This window comes from Varanus komodoensis, unplaced genomic scaffold, assembly GCF_004798865.1.
Source record: "Varanus komodoensis strain SLA01 unplaced genomic scaffold, ASM479886v1 scaffold36, whole genome shotgun sequence".
NCBI classification, from domain to species: domain Eukaryota; kingdom Metazoa; phylum Chordata; class Lepidosauria; order Squamata; family Varanidae; genus Varanus; species Varanus komodoensis.
In genome coordinates, this window is record NW_025335873.1 from 3,812,059 (window position 1) to 3,833,869 (window position 21,811).

The following is a 21,811-nucleotide window of genomic DNA, read 5'->3' on the forward strand; positions in this document are numbered from 1 at the left end:
ATAATGCCCAGATGCAAAGAGGGCTGGATCTAGGATTACCCGTGGTTAGGGAAGATCCACTGAAAATAGTACTCATGATTGCCTGTCCAATTTATTTCTATCTACTCTAAGTATGTCTAACTCTATATCCAACCTTCTTTTTATACTTGTATAGAAGAGGGGCATTCTGAGGAAGGGATGAGAAAATGGACTTTCCAAAATGATGGGCCAATCACATCTAGCAAATTCATCACTGGATCATCCGTGAAGGCACTCAGCGATAAATCAGTGAACGGCTGTAAGCTTGTTCAATTATTTAAAGTCTCTCTTTGAAGCAAGTGCCTATAAAAGCAGCAGGTGGCAATCGCCACCCGAGATGAAGCCTTCTTTCTCCACCCCATTTTTCTCCCTTGGGGAGCCTTCTTCCAAGACCCCACTGCAGATGGGTGGATCTCTGTGACCCGTGGGCAGCTGGGTGGCTGGTTGGGCCAGCTCAGAAAAGGGGGAAACATGCATCGGCTCGAAACAATCAAGCCCCCCCCCCCCCACGACTGCCCAGTGACTTCACTGGTAAATCAGCTAAATATGCGCTTTTCAAGGTACAGCCCTAACAAAAAGCATTCTTCTGCACAGGTGCTCTATGTCTTTCTTGAGTATTTGTTCTCATTTTTCAAACTCTGAGAATTAGAGAATAGCGTTGAAAGGGGCCAGGGGGCTATCAGGCCCGAAGCCCAGCTCAGTGCAGGACTCCCGGTTCAGCCAGCCTTCTCGGATGGCTGTGCATTTGCCTCTGGAATGCCTCTGGCGTGGGAGAGCCCACCGCCTCCTGGGGGAAAGGGGTTCCATTGTTGCCCGGCTCTGATCTTGTTTTTCCATCAAGCTATTTCCGAGGCATGGAATTCTGCCCTTTTATATGGTCTCTCTCTCTCCCTCACTCCTTTTCTGAAGGGAGAAGGAAGGAAGGAAGAAAGAAAGAAAGAAAATGAGAGGGAGGAGGGAAGGGGAAAGGAGGAAGTAAGGAAGGAGGGAAAAGGGGTGGGTAAAGGAGGAAAGGAAGGAACAGGAAAGAAGGGGAAGAAAGGAAAGATGGGGAAGAGAAGCAAGCCGGAAGCATAAGAGAAAGGTAGAAGGAAGGGGGCAGAACAATGAAGGAAGAAAAAAGAAAAGGAGGAACGGGGGGAGGGGAAGAAAAGTGCAGAAAAAGGAATTCTGGCGATGCTATTGGTGAAGCCCCCCCGCCCCACCCACTCTTGTGGGTCCTGATTAAACAGTCACAGGGGAGTAAATGCTCTGTCCTGCAGCCTCAGCGCCCTCTCCCCGCCCTCGGGCAACGCTCAGCTCCCTTCCGAGGCGCCGCAAACGGGCCGGGAGGCAGGACGGGCGCTTGTGACCGAGCAAGCCCGGGCCACAACAGGGCTGCCTCGGGAGCCCGGCCATGCCCGGGCCGCCTTCGTCTTGGACCGCCGGGGGCGGTGCGAGAAGGATCGGGCCCTCCGCTCCTGTCTCTTCTCCCTCCCGGCCCGCCGCTCGGGACAAGCCTCCCGGGCTCGCCCTCCGGCCCCACGCGCCCCCTCAGCCACCGGCGGCTTCCGTTCCCCAAGGCTGCCCTCCGGGACCCCGAAGCAGCCGGATCGCGCCCCCCCCCCCGCGCCCCGCAGCATCACCCAGAGCGGGCCGGCGGCGGCTGCGGAGGGAGCGCCCGATGCAGCCCCGGCCCCGCGAGCGCTCCTCCGCGGACCCACGGCCTGCTCGGGGGTCCTACCTGGCGCTGCGGCAGTGGGGATGCGAGGGGAGCTCCGGCGCGCTGCAACCCACGGAAGAGCCAGAAGTGGGCCGGGCGCGGCCGAGCTGGGAGAGAGCTGGGCTGGGCCGGGCCGGGCCGGGCCGGGCATCCTCGTCGCCCCGCCCCGCCCGCCCCGCCTTGCTTGGCGAGCGCCAGACCCGAGGAGCGCGCCTGAGCCGCGGCGCGGGCGCAGCTTGCAGGCGCGCACGGCCCGGCGCCGCGTCCCCGCAGAGCGCATGGGCGCGCGTCGGCGGAAGAGCTGCAGGGGCTGCGCGCCCTTCCCGCGCCGCGAGGGTCTCGGCAGGCCGGCGAGCACGGGCCCGGCGGCGGTGCCGCGCCCTCGGCCTGGAGGGGGCGCGCCCGCAGCTTGCCCGCACGTGGAACGGGGGACCGGGGGCTCGCGTGCTTTGGCACCCCGCGCGAGGGCCACGCTGCCCGGGGAGGCGCGGGGAGAGGAGGCCGAAGAGGAGCTGGAAGCCCCGCCTTGAGCCCCGGAGTGCGGTCTGCAGGCCAGTTGCTCGTAAGGCAGCCCAGACTGGCCTGAAGGCATCTCTGCAGCCACCCCCTAAGGGAGGGGGGAACCCCAAAACGCGCGGTGAAGACTGGGCCTCCCTGGCAGGTGCTGAATGGGGATCGCTGGCTGGCTGGCTGGGATCCTGCACAGTATCACCCCACAAGCAACGTACTGGTGCAGCGCCATGGAGCGTGACCCCCCACCTTTCCAAGAACGGACACGATGTGCCTGCTGGACGAGGCCAGAGGGGTCCGCAGCACCCATCCGAGAGGCAGCGACTGGCGCAAGGTCAGCCAGGGAGCGTCATGGCCAAGTGGGGAAGGGAACCCAGGTGTCCCGGTTCCCAGTCCAGCGCTCTCCTGCCGGCTGCAGGGCCCTGCAGGATGAAAGCAGCGCTTCCAATTCGGCCGGAAACGCTCTGGCAGACAAGGCCGGCAGATGCCAAAGTGCCGGTGTCATAGATTTGCTTCAGTCAGTCGCCATTCATAATCCGGCGGCCCTGTTTCAGACAAGCTGGAGTTTCTGGACTGCTTCCAATGGCCGCCTCACATGGAACACGCTGTGATAATCCGAATAGGAGGATACCAGTATGGGAATGACGGTCACGGGGCCACTCTGGCCACTGCAGTGAGAAGCTGTGCCACGCGGAATTCTGCATCCTCTACCCACCACATCTTCCTGTGCAAAAAAGCCGCATTTGCAGTGCTAGGGGTCCAGATGATTGGAGGGTCAGGCCCACATCACAGCCTCCCCCAAACCAACCATCACCCCCAAATTTGCACATGCTCATTTGCATGCACTATAACATCCGCCTGCATTCAAGGACCCTGTCTCCTGAGAACACCCCGACTTGTCAAAAGGGGTGTATGGAGAGGGGAGAGGAAGGGATTTGATTTCAGATTTTGGCGAGTGCCCATGGACAGAAAGGGTTTCAGGAAGAGATTTAGGGCTCCAGCTAAATCCTGGAGATACTGTGTAATGATGGGAGGTCAGGACAAGGGGTTGGGCCTCGGGGGGGGGGATGTAACTTTCTAGAGAGCCCTGGGGATCCAACCACTACTGGATCCAAACAAGCAAGGGATGGTGCCACTTCAGATGTGTGTGTGTGTGTGGGGGGGGAGACACCATTTCTGAATGCTTTCTCGCCAAACATCCACCATCTGAACACGGAGAATTAGCGTAAAGGAAGAAAAGTTCTAATTCAGCATTTTTTGGTGGTTTGGTGCTGCTTTAGGGTTTGAGAAAAGTCCCTCCATCCATAATTCTGGGGCAACAATCTTGGACAACATGTCGGGGTGATTGAAATGGTCTATGAGACAAGATAGGGCATGCAAACGTAAGGAGCGAAACACATTCTAAATATGAGGCTTCTTCAAAAAGTTTTTGCATGGAGCCAACTTTGGGTGACTTTGGGCCAGTCACAGACTCTCAGCCCAACCTACCTCACAGGGTTGTTGTTGTGGGGATAAGATGGAGGAGGAGAATGATGTAAGCTGCCTTGAGCCCTTTGTAGGAAAAAGGCAGGATATAAATCGAAAAATAAATAAAATTTGCCCAATGCTTTGTTTTTGCACTTTTTAAAAATTCTATTTATTAAGAATTAGAAAAGTTAATTAAATCACTTTTCTAACATAGTCACCTTCCTGTGTGTTGCATTTTCCCCAGCATCATACCAACTTTTTAATACCACCAGCAAATATATATATAAAATATGTTTATAAAATGTAAAAGTGCAGAAACTTTTTGAAGATCCCTCATATATATATATATATATATATATATATAAAATACAAAAATTCTTTGTAGAACACTGTATGTATCCCTACCATTTTCCATGGATTCAAAGAGGATAGGCAGCCATCATGGCCAGCTCCAGGTCTGTAGCGGATGTACCTGCATAACAAAATCATCTGTAAATAGGTATCTCTCATAGACACACCTGATGGGTTCACACATGCATGACAAACATTCGGTTAGGTGACCCCAAATGAAAAGACTGCAACCATATGCAGGAAGGCAACCAGATACCCTCTAGCTGTGTTGGATCATAACCTCCATCATTCCTGAGTATTGGCTGGACTGGCTGTGGCTGATGAACTTGGAATCCAAAAGATCTGGACAGTGCTAGTATCCCTTACTGCAAGGCGCACTTTGGGGAAGTTCCGCAGAATGCTAGAGCTCTTGTTTCCATGCAAAAGTTCTCAAGTTTGATCTTTAGTATCTATTTTCCTGGGCTCTGCAGACGGGGACTGCAGCCAAGAAATTTAAAGACGCTTGCTCCTGGGCAGGAAAGCTATGGCAAAGCTAGAGAGCATACTAAAAAGCAGAGACATCACCCTGCCAACAAAAGTGTGTATAGTCAAGGCTACGGTTTTCCCAGGTGCAATGTATGGCTCTGAAAGCTGGACCATAAGGAAGGCTGAGCACTGAAGAATTGCAGCCTTTGAATTGTGGTGCTGGAGGAGACTCCTGCGAGTCCCTTGGACCGCAAGGCGATCAAACCGGTCAGTCCGAGAGGAGATCAACCCTGACTGCTGTTTAGAAGGCCAGATACTGAAGATGAAACTCAAATACTTTGGCCACCTGAGGAGACGGATGGACTCACTGGAAAAGACCCTGATGCTGGGAACGATTGACAGCAAAAGAAGGAGGGGATGGCAGAGAATGAGGTGGCTGGATGGGGTCACTGGGGCAGTCGGTGTGAGCTTAAGTGGACTCTGGGGGATGATGGAGGACAGGACGGCCTGGAGGAATGTTGTCCATGGGGTCGCGAAGGGTCGGACATGACTTCACAACTAGCAGCATCTATATAGGACAGGAAAAATTTCTGCCTGAAACTCTGGACAGCTATTGCCAGTCAGTCAGTAGCAGTGCTGGGAAAAGGCAGTTTCCTGTGCACCTGTTTGTTCCATCACACTATGCAGGCCTTCCTTCCAAGAAACCATATGCTGGAACTGGCAACCTGGGTCAAATTCTATTAGACATGTTGCACCATGGTCTTTCTTTTCTAGCCCGTCTATCCCAGGCTGGTTCACAGTGTGTGCCTTTCATAAAAATAACACCTCACACACAAAAAGGGATGAAACCATTCCCTTGGGAACACGATAGATCTATTTGGAGAGCCAGTGTGGTGTGGTGGTTAAGAACATGGGACTGGGGCTCAGACAATCTGGGTTCGAGTCCCCGCTCAGCCATGGAGCCAAATGGGTGACTCTGGGCCAGTCACAGATGCTCAGCCCAACCTACCTCACAGGGTTGTTGTGGGGATAAGATGGAGGAGGAGAATGATATAAGCTGCCTTGAGCCCTTTGTAGGAAAAAGGCAGGATTTAAATCAAAAAATATTTAAATAAAATTTGCCCAATGCTTTGTTTTTCTTATCAAGAGGGTGACATCTCTTGAAAGCTATCAGATTCCACTCTGCAAACTTGTAAGAGCAATGGAATTTTTTCTGTGACTGAGATTTCGGAGGAAGAGATCCATATTTTGACTGGACTGTGCTACAAACTGCTATTAAAATATCTCACTTATGAAGCAAACTTGCTCTTGGCGTCCCATGTTCTGACTAATATGCATGAAGGTGCTGGGAAATTTTTTTTTTCATGGAATAAATTTAGAGGATATTTTAAGCCAGCCCAAAGATCATAAGAAATGTGCAAAAGGTCAAGATCTCTTCTTCATCAGACAAACTCTTATGAAAAGCAGCAGCAGGGGGAGCATAGAGGAGTGGGGAGGGGAATTGCCTAGATGGTGGTCATCGTCTTCATATTTAGAGTTGCAAAAACTGCCTGGAGCTGCCATGGAGTTTCCAAGGAAACCTGCCGCCCCAGCAAGCATAGTCGATGTTCTGCCAGAGGTTGTGGGTGATAATGCAGCACCATTCATGTTAGCCCTTCCATCACATTAGATGCCACTCGGGATAATTTTGAATGATCTTTTGGCTGGCTTGACAAAGGTCAGCGCAACCTGAGGTTGCACTAACATGGGCTTTGGAATTTTACTTATGGTCAGCATGGTTACATTTCCCCCATTGTATTCTACGGATATTTATTTATTTAGGAGACTTCTATGCCGCCCCATTCGCCAAAGCCTCGGGGCGGCTCACAACCATAAATAAACTTCAAAATAGAATAATATAAATTAACAATATAAGTTAATATTTGCTATGTGAAATAACTTATAAACATAGTAGGTTACTTGTATTTATGTCCCCACACCGAGGGATAGCTATTTAGACACAGCCTTGTGGTAGAGAGCTGTAGGCCCTTTCCCACCTAATCTTGCGTGGAATCGCACCCTTATTCAGACATCAGTGCCAGACAATTTATCAGACACAATTCATGCTCTGGCTGTCCTACAGTAAACTCCACCATCTCCCATATTTTGGAGGGTCCCTGGATCCCTAAAGTCAGGGTCACTGTCCCTCCCCCACTTTATGCATGATCCAGGGTGGATCCAAGGAGAATGCAAGAAAAGATTATTGATATTTGAGAAACTGGAACCCTTAAACTATGGACAGGAACCATGGAGGATCTCCCACATATATGCATACACACAGGCAGAGTGGGGAACAAATGCAATTTTCAGAATCATTTGTAATAAAATAAGCAGAAATAACAGATGGTCATTGTTTCATCTCAAGAAGAGACTCTCTACTTGCATTCCTTACTCAACACAAATTCAAACAAGCAACAAAGCTTGTTTTTATTGCATAATCAGAAGGATGCATAATCTTGGAAGGAGGTGTGGCTTGCGGGGTGGCTTTGATGGGGTGTGACTAGTTATCGTGAAGGAAGCCTCCCCCTTCTAAATTTGCCCCCACACTGCTGGACAGGTCTACTTTCATTTCTAATTGTTCACACACTGGCCTACTCTGACTTTTGGTGCTTTTAACATCCTGCCTCAATGACTCATCCTCCTTGGCTCTCTGTTTGCTTCCTGCCAAAGCTGATGTTTTCGTGTTTGCCATTCTGGGCTGTCGTGTGACTGCCCTCTAGCAGTGATGTAGAGATCGCTCGCTGGGCTCAATCCATCAGCGTCACCCAACCGTGATAGCATGATTGCCTCATTTTTTCCCTCTGAGGATGCCTGGGGTATGTGTGCAGTTTAGATCTTAACCAGCTCACTGGGTCTTTCCTTCCGGCTGCGATGCCTAACTGTGCTTGATGGCACTGGGAATTTTGGTCTATCATATTGGGAGCTAGTTTAGCAGCTCTCTTTGGCCCACGGCTGAGCCATACCTTTATCAGAAGGTGGACATGTTGTGGTCACGGGGTCTGCAGTACAGGTCCACTGGCGGCGGTGGGCAACCGACACCTGGCGTTTCCATTAGCATTGCAACTTCTGATTCACTGGTGTGCCGCACTGGTGCTCTTCTCTTTGTGCTGCTCGCTTCTTGTGCTGTTTCTGCCATTGCATCCCAGATGCCTTCAGGCCACTTAAATCGCAACTTCTTCACACATTGCTTTTTGCTCCATCCACAACTTTCGCTTGTTGTTTTTTGTGTAGGCTAAAAAGGTGAGGACCAATGACAACAGCAATAACATGGCTTGAGGAGTCATCACCCGATACGGCTCCTAGTTAATCAGAATTCAAAATTCTGCTGTATTTTAAATGTTTAAACTTTGCACGTAGGTCAAGTACCAAACCTGTGCATTGGACCAACCCTGACACCCAAAAAGTTCCAAACGGGAGCTCCCCCCACTTTGTTTTCGTATGACAGCTGTACAAAGGCAAGCTGTCAAGAGAAAGAAAATATGTAAATGATCTTCGATTGAGACAAGAGGGCAGTGCCGTTTGCTGCCCCTCCTTCACTGTGAGAGCCCACTTTCTAATTTATTTTTCCCTAACCATTCTCAACGTAGTAGTTTTCTCCAAGATGATTGTTGTTTGGAAAAATGCATCTCACCTCAGTTTAAAAGGAAAATGTGTTTTGACAGATAGTTGTCAAACTCTGGATTCTCTCAAAAAGATGGGAGGTTGACAGGGCAATAGTGTATTTACTTAATGGGGCATAAAGAGTTATATATACATATATATGTATATGTTTTATACACACATATACACATATAACTCTTTATCAGAGTTATACATATTTATTTCTTTTAAAAAAATGTATGCCGTCCATTACTGTCATCTCTGGACGGCTTACAACATTATTTCAGAACTTAAATAAAATAAGATAAAGCAACTATTCCACATTGAGATCATTAAAAGAAATTAAATAAATCATTTCACAATTAAAATTACTATGTGTTAAAATATTGGCCAAATAAAAAGGTCTTGACCTGGCGCTGAAAAACATATAATGACGGTGCCAGGTGGACCTCTCTAGGGAGCGCATTCCATAGTCGGGGCGCCACCGCAGAGAAGGCCCTCCTCCGAGTGCTCTGTCTCCTGACCTCTTTCACAGAGGGTTCTCGGAGGTGGGCCTCTGCTGCCGATCTTAGGGGGCGGGAAGGCATGTAGGGAAAAAGGCTCTTTATATATGAGTGTGTGTGTATGTTTATCAGAGTTGTCAGTTATCTTTAGTGGGCATCACTCTGATTGTTCATAGAACTTTACAGGATGTCCAGGTGTCATTGCTTTCCAGTTCTAACCCTTCCAGATTTTTTTGCTCATTCCATCTTACTTCATATTAAAAATATCAGCGGATGAGGAAAAATGCAATATAGAGTAATTAATTTAATACAATTATATATCCCTTGCCATATTTAAAAATATCGCTAAGTTGCTTATAAGAAAAATAAGTACGTTGAAATGTCACTTATGTTAAAATGCAATTAAAATACATAATAATTACTAGAATATTTATTTAAAGCATTCATGAAAGTATTAAAATCCATGCAGCATCAGCTTACCAAGGAACACCATGTCTTCTGAGTTGTAGAGCTGGGACTCCTGTATCTGGAAGCACCTGTAAATATGTTTCAAAAGGTAAGACCAGTGTATGATTGGAAAGGTGCATAATGCCCTTAATTTGCAGTGTGTGGAGTCCTCTGTCTGGAACCTTCTTTACCGGGAGCAATCCTCTCTCTGGAGGGCTTGACTTGCCAAGTCCTTTTTCAAGATAAAGAGCCCTGAGAGAGGGTCTTGGAATGGCCTTTCCATGCTGAGGAGCACCTGGGCAGCAGCACAAACACAGAAGACCTCCTGGGCACGCTTTCCCACTATGGGGAGCTGCAGCATGCTTCCCGTTAACTTCCCCACAATGTCTAAATATAGTAATTGTTTCGGCACACAAACTGTATGCAAACCTTACATTTGCATGCAAATCTTAGTGCTCTTTTTCAGTGATCTGGTTCCTTTTTCTTTGTGATATGCCGCCCTAGAAAACAGCCAGCTAATGTGTTTTGAACAATAGCTCAGATCAAAAGTTCAGGTAAACAACTCACCACAATGAAGAAAAGGGACGGTATTGACAACAGGTGTACTCACAATTATCAGGTTCATTTCCAGGTGCAACATGGCAATAGTTTCTAAACCAAACGTGTGTTGTTTGTTGCTGTTGTTGTTGCTGTTATGCAATTATATCCCACCTTTTCCCCTCTTGTGAGGAAAAGGATACGATGAGGACCAGTGGCTGGAACTGTGGGTTTCAAATACTCTGCTTCCATGTTCGTTTCCCTGGCTGCGTGAGCTCGGGAAAGTCTGCCATGAAGCCCCACAGTTTGCCCAGGAAGTGGATTGTCTCTTGTGCCTGGCCAGCCATCCCCCTGTAGAGAGACCGCGAGACAACGCACATGTAACCAGGCAATCGGCCACAGTGCAACCCATGGGAGGATGGCCATGTCCATCACAGACAGTCATGTGGAGGACAGCTGCTGGCCCAGTGCCAGCTGAGACGCGTGCGGAGACGCTGAGGGCTGAGGGAGAGGGTGGCAAACGGGGAGAAGGCTCCCACCTGCTGGTCCCCTTTGAGACTACGACCGGTGGCTAGGAGAGGAAGGGGATCCTGCTGGTTGTCTGTCCTGGAGTGATGACATGTACTCTTTTCTCCCTGTGGTTGTTCCTGTTTCAATGAGATTCATAAATGGGGAAGCCAGAGAAGTTTTAAAAGAAGCTTTCGATGTTGCTTGCAGACTTTCCTTTCTTCTGTTGGGTGGATTGCTGGCTAATTTATTTATTTTTATTTTTTATTTTTTTCAATTTATATCCTGCCTTTTTCCTACAAAGGGCTCAAGGCAGCTTACATCATTCTCTTCCTCCATCTTACCCCACAACAGCAACCCTGTGAGGTAGGCTGGGCTGAGAGTCTGTGACTGGCCCAAGGTCACCCAGTTGGCTCCATGGCTGAGCCGGGAATAGAACCCAGTTCCCGAGTCCCAGTCCCATGCTCTTCACCACTACACTACAGTGGCTAAGAACATAAGAACAGCCCTGCGCAAGGGTCCGTTTTGTCCAGCATTCTGCTCTCACAGCTGCCACAGCGTCCCATGGGCAGCACAGGAGTGCAACAGCACCCTCCCACCAAGTGGGGCACGTAGGCACACGGATACGGGAAGCCATATCGAGAGCCATCAGGACTAGTAGCATTGACAGTCACCATGAATTTGTCCAGCCCCCTTTTAAAGGCCATCACGACAGCCTGCGGGAGCAAATGCCATAGTTTTAATGATGCTTGGTGTGCAGAAGTCCTGAATCTCCATCACAGACCCATGGGATGCCTCCCACTCTGTTTCCTCTGCACGGCCCTGCAAACCTCGAAGACATCTCCCTTGACTTGCCTTTTTTCTAAGCTAAACAGGCCTGGTTGTAGTAACCTCAACTCGTAGGGGAGTTGCTGCACCCCCTGCAAGCACCCTGTTTACTCTGAGGAGGCAGCTTGTGTGGGGAAAGTCGAATAGAGGGGAAAGGCCACAAGCTGTAGGGTGCACCATACTGTTGACGAAAGGGTCCATGTACTGGCATGCAAATGCCCAACATGCACAACAGGGGAAGGTTTTAACAGATTTATTCTTGAGAATAACTGGCTGCCAATCAAGCGCTCCAGCCCTCAGTTGGCCCTTTTCCACGTTGATCATTGGAGGGTTGCACATAACACTGCTAACACTTTCTGCAGAGGGTTCAAAGGTGCGGAAGTAAAAAGTTGCAAGGGCCAGATCTTTCCCGCTTGCATGCCAAAGATGCTGCTGCAAAGAGGGCAGGGAGCATGGGGTGCTGTTGCCTAGAGGAGGAGGAGGAGGAAGGGGTTGCCCTTTGTTCTCGCCGCTGCTCTCTGTCAAGAGCCAGGGAGCTTTCTCTGGACTGGTGCCTGGTCAGTGCCTGCTACATGTAAAGGATGCACACCTGCCGACTTCCAGAAAAGAGGGGTTTTCTCTGGCCTGGTTATGCGTCAATGATTGTGCGATTTAACCAATGCAAGTGCTACCTATTAATCTGTGCCTCGCTGTGAGGCAGACTGTGCGAACTGCGCGGACAGGCTCCACATTCGGGTTAAAAATGGCAATAACAGCAACAACAATTTAGGGCATAAACTAACGGCCTACAACTCCCAGCACCCTCAGCCATCTATGGGACATGCTGGGAGTTGTAGGCCTTTCTGTCTAAACTCTTGCAAGGGTTACGTCCGCCCACTACTGACTCCGCCCCAATCCTCCCCCACAGAAGCGCATGCGCAGAGGTTTGACAGCTGGGACTACTTTCCGCCAGCCTCCAAACAAAAAAATCTGCACAGTAGCCATTTTTTTTGCTCCCGGCCGATTCGGTTTTTTGAAAATCAGCACCGCAAACATCGCTCTCTTCGGCCCGCCTCCAATCTCTACTGCCATTGGCTTCCCCTCGGCATCGAACTCCGCGGAGACGCCTTACTCCTCTCCCCGCCCCACCGCCTTTTCTCTCAACCCCGCCTTTCGTTTCTTGGGTTGCCCTCGGCCGCCCGCTCGCGTATGCGCGCGTGGGGTTTTGGCGCGGCCCGCCTTGGGCCCGGCCCGGCCCGGCGGAGCTAGTTCCTCCTGCGCTCCCCGTCAGTGGTGGGCGGGGAAACCCCGTGTAAGGGGTCGCCGCCATCTTGGATAAAGTGTGTGTGTAGATGTGAGCGAAAAGAGGAGGAGCGGCAAGCAGCGGCCGCGGCAGCACGGAGGGAAGGGGCGAGGAGGGAGCAGGCCTCGCGCGGGTGTGTGCGCGTACCGAGCAGTGGTGGAGCCGCCGCCGCCGCCGCCAGACCGAGGCTCGAGCCCGGAACGAGAAGGGGGGGAGACACCGCGCCGCCGCCGCCGCCCGCCGGAGCCAAGCTGCCCAGTCACCAGCCCCTCGAGCCCAGGTACAGCCGGGCGGCCCGGCCCGCCGCGGGGTTGCTTAGCAACGGGAGGGGGCGCGTGGCCCCTCCCCCGCCGCCGGGGGGTGAGTCGGTGGGCGGCTCTGGCGGGCTGGGCCTCCCCCGCGGCCTCCGCTCCATTGTATTGGAGGCGGGAGGCCTGCGGGCACCCGAGCCGCGGGAGGCCCGGCCGCCCGCCCGCCCGGCGCCTTCCTGCCCGCTTCCTCCGGCCTCTGCGGGGGAGTCGGGAGCCCACACCCCGCGCCGGGCCGGGAGGAGAGGCCGGCCTCGCCCGCGCCCGCGCCCCCCGCCGCTCCCCTCGCTCGGTGGGCGCCTTCTGAGGGCGGGCGAGGCTTCCACCTGCCCGGGCGGAGCGCCGGGCTTGCAAGAGGCCTGCGCCCCGCCTGCCCCCTTCTGCCCGAGCGCAGCGGGACGCGCTCCTCGGGGCAGGGTGTGCGAAAGGCTGGAGGAGGGAACCCCTCTGTACTGAGTCAGGCGGACTTCCAGGTAAATACGGGCAGGTCTGCAGCCTCGCGAGGCCGCCGAGCGTTTTCTGCGGGCTGCTCCTCCTCGGGGGACTGGTGAGCTCTGGAAGGAAGGCCAAGGCGCCTTTGAGTGTCGGACTTTGAAAAGGAGCGCGGAGGTTGTGTGCCAGCAGGCTCTCACTGCTTGGGACAGTGACCGGAGGTACCAGCATGGACCTGTGGCAGCAAAAATAAAAAATGAAGTCTTGTGGCACCGTGAGGCGTGAGCTTTCATGGACCGTGTTGTAAGAAACGTTATGTGTGAACCAGTGCTGCAGAGCAGTGCCTGTTTGCCTGTGATCTACGTAGGCAAATGTTCCCCCGTTATTTGGACTTGTTCCTTGGGTACCTTGCTCTCCTCCCTGAGCCCTGAAGGGGGTCAGGTCAAATCCAGGGCACATCTGTGTTCCATTTGCACACTTACATCTGATATTTGTGCCGCTATCTGTACCAGTTGAATGTGACAAGGAACTGTAAGTGCTGGTGTGTGTCAGAGGCACAGAATTCCTCATGACCCATCTGTCTGCCTGTTAGAGCATAGCGGACATGCCTCTCTGGCTGTGCAGAGGACAGGTGCTGCAGCAAGTTATCCTGCAGAGTGCTTCAAACACGCTGCATTCCGAAGTGGGACTACTTGGTGATAAGGAGAAAAACGTATATAGCAAAAACGAACACTTGCATGTGTTAACCTGTGCCAGGAATGCATTACCTGATGTGGTTGTCTTTGTCCTTTAGGCACTCTTCTCTTTGCAGTGATTTAGTTGTATATAATGTGTCCATTGTCTGCTAGGCTTATTATGCCTGTATAAAACACAATAAAGACGACATTTTAGCTGTGTGTTGCTGTGCTTGAACAAGTGTCATGCTAAATGGCTTTATGGGTACAGGAAATACTGGAGAGCCTCAGGTGGCCTGAGCCCTGCTATAGCAGAACTTGTGGATCAAGTGTTTCTGTTCTTAATATGGAAGGTGACCTGTGTACACACTTTTTCATCCTGTATGTAAACACTAAGTTCTTAATGAGGAATGGGATGCACTTGTTTATACAGTAATCTTTCCTATGCGCATTTGGCGTGAGTCTAAGCGAGCTTTTAATAGGCATACTACCTGCTCAAATCAACATGGCATGTGGTGCTTATTAATACAGAAAAGGAAGTGACAGAGTAAACATGGCATATTATTTAACATTTGTTCTGTTAGAAGCAAAATTTAATACAGTATGTAAGGATCCTGAAAGATTTGACCCCCATCCTCATCCAGTCAATGATTTCATATGGAAGGGGGCTCAGCTAAAATATCTGGCATTTGGTTGCCATATTCTTCCTGCCTACCTGCTTATATGCAGCTTTTCTCCCGGTTAAGTAGTTAGTTTCTAGGTAGGAAACTGAGGCTGCAGCATGAATGCTATTGAACTTTGATTCTGAGTAAACATGCAGAGGGTTCTACTATAAAGTGTCCTGGAGTCTGTTTCTTTTCCTTGCTGTTTCATCAGCAGTCCATTAAACCAGCAGAAATCGGTTTCTTGTTGCAGTAAGGGCAAGGATATGTGTATGAATGGCTTCCCCTTTGTTATGAAACGCCCTTCCATTGGAGACTTGCCATAGTCTGAACATCTCTGGGAAACTGTGTCAGTTTTTCCTGCCTGTGCTGTCATCTTGGTGGCTGGAACTAGATAGGGGAGTGGCTTTTCATATGTTTCTGACCTAAGTAACGAGTATTGGATTTCATATTGTTTCCTGTGCTGAGTGTTGTGTCCCATTGTGTCTGTAATGGACCACAAACTTTCTAAAAGCTCTGGTCCTAGAAATAATCGTGCAACATCCAGGATCTTGAATATAGAACTAGGACTTCATTCATAAGGAGAGAATTCTTAATTCCTAAGATTCTTAACCCTATCTCTTGAGATGGGTAGGGTTTCCAAGTAAATGTGCCTGAATCAGTGCTGCAAGATGCTTGATAGGTGGCTGGGAACATGCACGGGAGTAGTTCTTGAAGTCCTGCATGCTACTGGAGACTTCTTTGAGGTTACCTTTTGGCTTTGCCCTTAGTTCAGAGGAGGATAGAGATGCACCTGTGGCTTTGTTCTCACTGAAGCTGTAATCTTACATCTGGGTTTTATCAGTTCAGCATGCAGGCAATATGTTGGGATTCTTCTGTGTGCACGATACCTACTAACACAAAATGTCTGCGAGAAACCTAGCGTGTTGAAGTTCCAGGCTAAGCTTTCTTTCCCCCTCTCATACTAATCCTCAGTGTGTAGGAATCCTCCCCCTTCTTCATGGAGGAGCGTGCATCCAACATTGACATCCCTCACTTTTCATTCTGAAATGTTAAAGGTTTACTCTTCAGTGAAAACCAAACTGTTTACCAAGACTTAGTGGTGAACATGGAATGCAACAGATCCTTGTGTCCTTCTGAGCAGACTGGTCACAATGTGTCTATGTATACTGGGAGCCTTAATTCAGATTCCTTTAAAACAGCCTTCTTCAACTTGTGGTTGTAGGCAGTGGGCCAGTTTGCATGTGTGGTGGCAAGCTGCGGATTAATTAGTCTAGGAGTAATGCAGCAAACAACCCAGCATTAATTTGGAAACTTCTCGCAGTTTGCAATGATGATGTGCAAATATGTTGGTCTGTGTAGAGTTCGGTCTCTTCAAGTTTGCCAGATCCTAGACTTTGAAACAGAGTTCAAGTACTGTATATCTTTCATCTATCAGCACATTACCAATTCTGCCTCTCACCCCATCAAAATGTATGTCACTACAAATGAATGCCTGGTTCGGAGAGCCCTGATAATTGTAAATCTCTTCATCACACAAAACTGGGAGTCTGACATACTAGTTCTTAAGTTTGCTTCCAAAAACTTTGAAAGATAAAATAAATCTTTCAGGGACAGGGAGCTTGGTGAGCCCCAAGATATAGGCTTCTTCTATCTTTGAGGTCTCCAAGTATGTCTTCTACCAAGTTATACTTGATTCAGAAGTTGACATTTATATGTGCTGACTTTCTGCTGCAAAGAGTTAACAGCATAGCATAGATACACACAATATGGAATTGACCTGAAAGGGTGTCATTCGTAAATGCAGTAGCTCTTCAGGGTTTGTAACACTGGCCTTGCTGTAATATACTGTCCATGCTCTTCAATAAATAGTTGATTTATTCAGATCTGGTGATGGAATAGCATGTGTCTTGCAGCTTAATAGTCAGCATTTAGCCTTGTTTCAATAGAAATTGAGAATAAGTCAAGCTATGTGCTTGTTATAGCTGGAAGAGATCCAGTAGTTAGGCATTTTAGCTTCTGTTTGAAAGAGGATTTTGCATTTCTCAATTACATTTCAGTTGGTTGCTTTGTACTTGAAGACATGAAACAAATTAGATTTCACAAGTGATATAGACAAGTTACTTTGGCAATAGGTTATAATTACTTTTGGGTGTGTTTGTGGGGTGACATACTTTCCTCACCTTATCAAAGCCCAACTTTAGTTTCTAAAACATAAATATAAATGGCTACCATCACTCATTTTTCTGCTGTCTGCTTCCATTCCCACCAACTTCTGCATCTGACTACTTTAATTAGTTACATGACATTCTTCCTGAATTTCTTTTTGCTACTGTCTTTCCTAGCAGCATTTTTGTTTGAGATAGGTTTGAATTATTATCTTTTCTCTGAAGAATATACAGTCCCTTGCCATTTTAGATCACCATTCCGATGTAAACTTAACACACTGCTTGTATTTAATGGTTGCTGCATAGAGTGGCTAACGTAGAGTATACATGCCCCTGAGTTTGTCTGGTGGAAATGCAGAACGTTAAACTAAGATGGATTAATTGTGATGGGTTTTGCAGTTGGAGGAGTACTTCCTCCTTGAAGAGCTCCCTTCCCCTGTGGTCTTGGCTCTATGTTGGACTTGAAGCTGGCTATCCTAGTGCTTTACAGAGAAAGGAAAAGAGGAAGACCAGGGTAACCCAAGACTTTTTAAAAAGAGCTGAATCTTTGCGAGGAAGCAGCCCCCGAAGCTGCATTCATGGCTATCATCCCTTACTTCCTATTGACCCCATTGTTTAATGTTGTCAGTCTTCCACTGAAAGATTGTAGGGCTTTATTAAGCATTGCTCCACTGTGTCTGCCTAGATCTCATCCCTTAATTTTGCCCAGCTGCTAGTGACTTTTGCCTCTTTGGCCCTGTTTCTGCTCTTGTGGACATCCCCCAGTACATCTGTGCTGTTGAGGAGATACAGGTAGAGCTGTCTGGAATGAGTCCAGGGCCCACCACGTTGGTCTTTTCATCAGGAGATTGGTGCTGGCAAGCACTTTTATGATGGTATGAGGGAGGGTACCCCAAGAAAAGACTCTGTTAGCTGTGCCTAAGTGCCTAGGCACACTCAGGTCAGCTTTCTTTGTAGCTTGATAAAACTAGTTTTTTGTTTTTTTTAATGTAGCTTGTGCAGAACGCTGCTGACACGCCCACAACACAGTTCGGATTGGGATGGGATGGCCTGTCCTGCTGACAACTTCTGCTGTGTTTGGTGGTGATGGGCAAACAAAGTGTGAAGTTGTGATTAGTGCACAAAGCACTGGCATTACACATTAGTGCACACCTGAAGACAGGCACAGACGAACATCTAGAAGAGCATAATAACTATTTGAGGCAAGTTTTGAAAACTTGCACAACTGCAGAAACTCAGGGATTCAAAAATAAGAGCTGAAGTATGTGGCTTTCTAAAAGAAGTTTCTTTTCAAGGATTTGTAAATGCTTCACAAATCTAAGCACATTGTGCTTCTCAGCAGGATTATACGAAGCCCTCTTTTGGGAATTTAGTCCGGTGTAATTCAAAATCCTATTTCAGGTTTGAAAACTGCTATTGTTTATATAGCAGGTATCAAACTGAGTTTCCCTTGAAGGCTGCTCTCCAGCAGAGAGATTCTGAATAAAACATGGGGCTCTAGAAACCAGAAGTGGGGGTAGAGCAGCAAAATGATTGTTCTGGGAGCTCTTCCACTGTGTGTGTGTGTGTGTGTGTGTGTGTGTGTGTCTTTTCCCCCCCATCTGAAAACAAATATGTAAAAGGCTGGAGAAAGATGAGAAATGTGTGAGGGGGCATAGTGTTAAATAAATTCCCTCTTGAAATTAACTTGTTTTGAGTGACTCTTGGGGCAGAGGCTTGTGCACCATGGCTAAGAGTGTGACACAGTTCCCCATTCTGCAGCAAATTCACTTAAAAAGCCTTAGGCAGTATTGCCTCTTTGATAACAATGTTAGAGTGATAATGGTTGCAAGGGTTCCTGAAAGCAAGTGCTTTATATTCGCTGCTGGGCAGCCACTTTAAGATTCCCTGGCAAACAGAAGATGTACTTGGACACGGAGCATCTGTCCCATGCAGAAGCAGAAAGTGGTGCTTCCCGGCATCCCAAGATTTTGTAGCAAAGGACGTGTGCTCCCTTGAGAGACCTGTATCTTGCTGATTCCAGTATATTCTTAATAGGCTTATTTTCCGAAGTATCTCATTAGCCTGGTGAATTTAGATGATGATCAGTTATGGTTTACCTATATTCTAAAATAAGTCTACAGTGGTTTGTATTCTATCAAGTTTATATTTGGGAGTTGCTGGATTGGTGTGAAATATTTGCACCTAAGTACCTACTCTGGCTTTTAACTTTCTTTCTTTCTTGTCCCAAAGGGCTATATAACCACCTCAGCCTGGCTTCCAAGTATCAGAATTCTAATTTTGAGGCTAGTTGTTTTTTAGAATTGTATCATGCACTTTCCTTTCTCCATTTTTAAGAACTCAAAATGGTTTGGGGTGAGAGTCTGTGACTGGCCCCAAGTCACCCAGGTGGCTCCCCGGCTAAGCAAGGATTAGAACCCAGGTTGCCTGAGTCTCAGTCTCACGCTACACCACACTGTCAGTTACTGAGTTCAGACAACACAACCATCCATTGTGGATTGGTCCCCATTCATTCATTCATTTCTGCCTGCCTGCCTGCACCCATCACCAAAGCCTCGGGGCGGCTTACAACCCGTGATAGGTTGTTGTGTTCTTTGATGTGCACGGTTGGCTCCATTGTTGGTGTGAGGAATCAGATAAAGAGATTCATGGCAGGTGATGAAGCTTCTTTCTGTGGGCCTTCTGGGTGCCTTGGGAGCACCTGGCACTGGTTTGCCCACTTTCCATTGTGATTGTAAGCTTTTTTGAACTTAGTTTTTTTACTTTATACCATATTCTAGGGTTGGGGGAGGTTGCAAAAACTGGCTCCCATGTCACAGTCTGTCTTATGATAGCTAAGGGCAGTCCCTTCAAAATGCCTTACTGACAGCTTGAAGAGGCTTTATGTGGTTGGCCAGTCTTTGAAAAATAATTTTTTTTGCAAAAAATGTTTCATAAAGATACATTCTAAAATTATTTAAAAAACTGGGGCCAATGGTAGCATATACCTGGACCTTGCCCAGAAGAGGCTCCTAATACAGCTTTACTTTTCCATGAGAGCCAAAGAAGAGAAACTAAAGGCATGCTGTAAAGATTTTTTTCCTTCTGAGAAGATTTATATCCCCTTTGCCCAGGATCTTCAATCCCCCTGTCCATTTAGCTGTCTTCATGCTACATTTCCCAAGTTCCTAGGAGCTTGGGAATGTGCATTCTCTCTGCCAAGCTTTTTCTAGGGAAAAAGTTAAGACAGTTTTGATAGCCATCCATTCAAATTCTTTATTTTTAAGGGGGTTTTTGAGAGGAAATTGGTTGATTTTTGACTTGGACCTATGACTGTGTGGGTAGCAGATATCCTTGTGGAGTTTACCTCTGCTGAGGCTTGAAATCCATTCGTGGAACTGTTCTCCTGACCAAAAAATGTAAAAATTCACAGCACATGTGAAATAGCCCCCCTCTTTCCACAATCCTTTCCTCCTGTGGGGTCCCTTGAATTTGTGGGGCTCACCATGGATTGGTTGTCATGCAAACCATGGCTTGCTACTCATGTTGGGTAGCGTTGACTGTCAAAAAAAAAAATCCATTTTTCCGGAGGGGTTTAGAAGAGTTAGATTCTTTTTGGGTAGGACTCATTCACAAACAAAACTTCATTGATGTTTTTGAGAACACATTTTGTTTTTTGTTTTTTGTATTCTGACCTGCTTTGGTACTTCTCAATTTTACATGTTCTGTAGCTCTTCAGCAGCTTTAGCAAGGCTGAGTGAATGCCACGGATTGCCTTAATGCCCAAGAGTCCTTTTAGTTTCATGATCTTGTATTAAGCAAGGAGTCAGAACATTTCTTACAGAGATAAGGAGGAAATGGCAGAATTGACTCTCACTTGATAGAAGTTGTTCATACGTTTTATCAGTTAATGTTGGAATTTTCTGGTCCTGTCTGACTGCTTAGGTGTGGCATGTTCTGCGGCCATTTTACCAGGAACTCTGGAAGGAACATTTCGAATGTTCCTGTGATATCTGGGTGTGTCCATCGTGGGAAAAACTGCCGTGATATTTTGCTGGAGGAATAAGGAGAGATACCAGAAAGCTGGTGCTGATGCAGCCTTTTAAAAAAGGTGTTGCTGAATGTGAAAACTTCAGCAAGAGATTTGGCACTGAAAAAAATGGCATGCTCTTGAGTTCTATGGGGGGGATCTAGGATCTCTTCTCTCCTTTTGAAACTGTATGTATGCCGTTTCATTAGTTAAGAGTGGGATTAAGATTCAGGAGAAATTTCACCTTGCATACAGGGAAAAATCCATGTTTAGGGCTGATTTCATGCTTTCAAGCTGCACAAAAACTGTGGTGAATCTTAGCTTTATATACTTCCAAAAGTTGGTGTAAGGCAGGAGAGTAGAATCTCAGGGATAGGGGCTAAACCCAGCCTTTCTGTGTTCCCCAGAAGGCCGTGCCCCCTTTCTCTGGCCGCACCCTCTCTCCCCAGTCACCAGTAATTGTGTGGTTCTCTTCTCTGCCCTCCCTATTTCTTTCCAAAAGCATAGTTACTGATACTAAGAGTTTTAAGGTAAGATACGTTGTTTGGTTTTTTGACCTAGCTCCTTCTGCTGTCAGCCTCATCCCCCTCCGGAAGGGGGCCCCTAGAAGCTTCACCAAAATAGAATTCAGTCTTTGGGATGAAGTATTGCTTGGAGATTATCTGAATACAGTGGAATAATCTAATCTTCAACAAGGCAATGCCCTCTTATTTTTGCAAAGGACCCCTCTTCAAAAAATTTAAGTGGCCTGATTGGCTAAACAAATATTTTTAATCCAAGAGGCCGATATGAATTTGATGGCATATGATATGATAATGCTGGGCTGGCCAATACCTGCATGGGGAACCTGAGAACTCTATCGATGTTCCCTTTCTTTCACAGTGGAAGACAGTAAGGATGTAAATATTAGTGGCATAAATGGGAAATAACATGACTTTTGATGAGGCTTACCACAGTCACCTGGAAGTAATAGAAATTTGCAGATGACTAGGCAGGTGGCTGTTTAAAGCTTGCACTTATTAAGTTTCTAGGGTGCTTAGAATTCTTGTTGAACTGACCTGGGGGAAAAATCCTGGGAGTTTGGAAACATGATGCCGTCTTTGAGAGACTGGGAATCTTACCGTCCCTGCTAAATTAAGGCTTCATTGCAGGTGTAAGGTGACTGTTGTATGATGTTGGTGTTAGTTGCGAAGTCGCGTCTGACCCATTGCGACCCCATGGACAACCTTCCTCCAGGCCTTCCTGTCCTCCACCCCCCCCCCCCCGGAGTCCACTCAAGCTCACACCGACTGCTTCAGTGAC

At 48.1% G+C, this 21,811-nt stretch overlaps 2 protein-coding genes across 3 annotated transcripts in view; one reads left to right on the top strand and one right to left on the bottom strand.

Annotated features, from left to right (window-relative positions):
• Positions 1 to 1,834, bottom strand: part of GSN (gelsolin) — a 51,081-nt gene extending 49,247 nt beyond the window's left edge. The window contains exon 1 of the mRNA XM_044439929.1: positions 1,742 to 1,834. The gene's annotated coding sequence lies outside the window, so the exon portion shown is untranslated. The remainder of the gene's footprint in view (positions 1 to 1,741) is intronic.
• The window catches only part of RAB14 (RAB14, member RAS oncogene family), a 36,895-nt gene that overhangs the window by 1,659 nt on the left and 13,425 nt on the right, over positions 1 to 21,811 (top strand). Inside the window, exon 1 of one of the 2 annotated variants that reach the window (XM_044439932.1) lies at positions 12,255 to 12,536. The exons of the other annotated variant lie outside the window; for it this stretch is intronic. The gene's annotated coding sequence lies outside the window, so the exon portion shown is untranslated. Of the gene's footprint in view, positions 1 to 12,254; positions 12,537 to 21,811 lie in introns of those variants that run through there. 2 annotated transcript variants of the gene reach the window in all.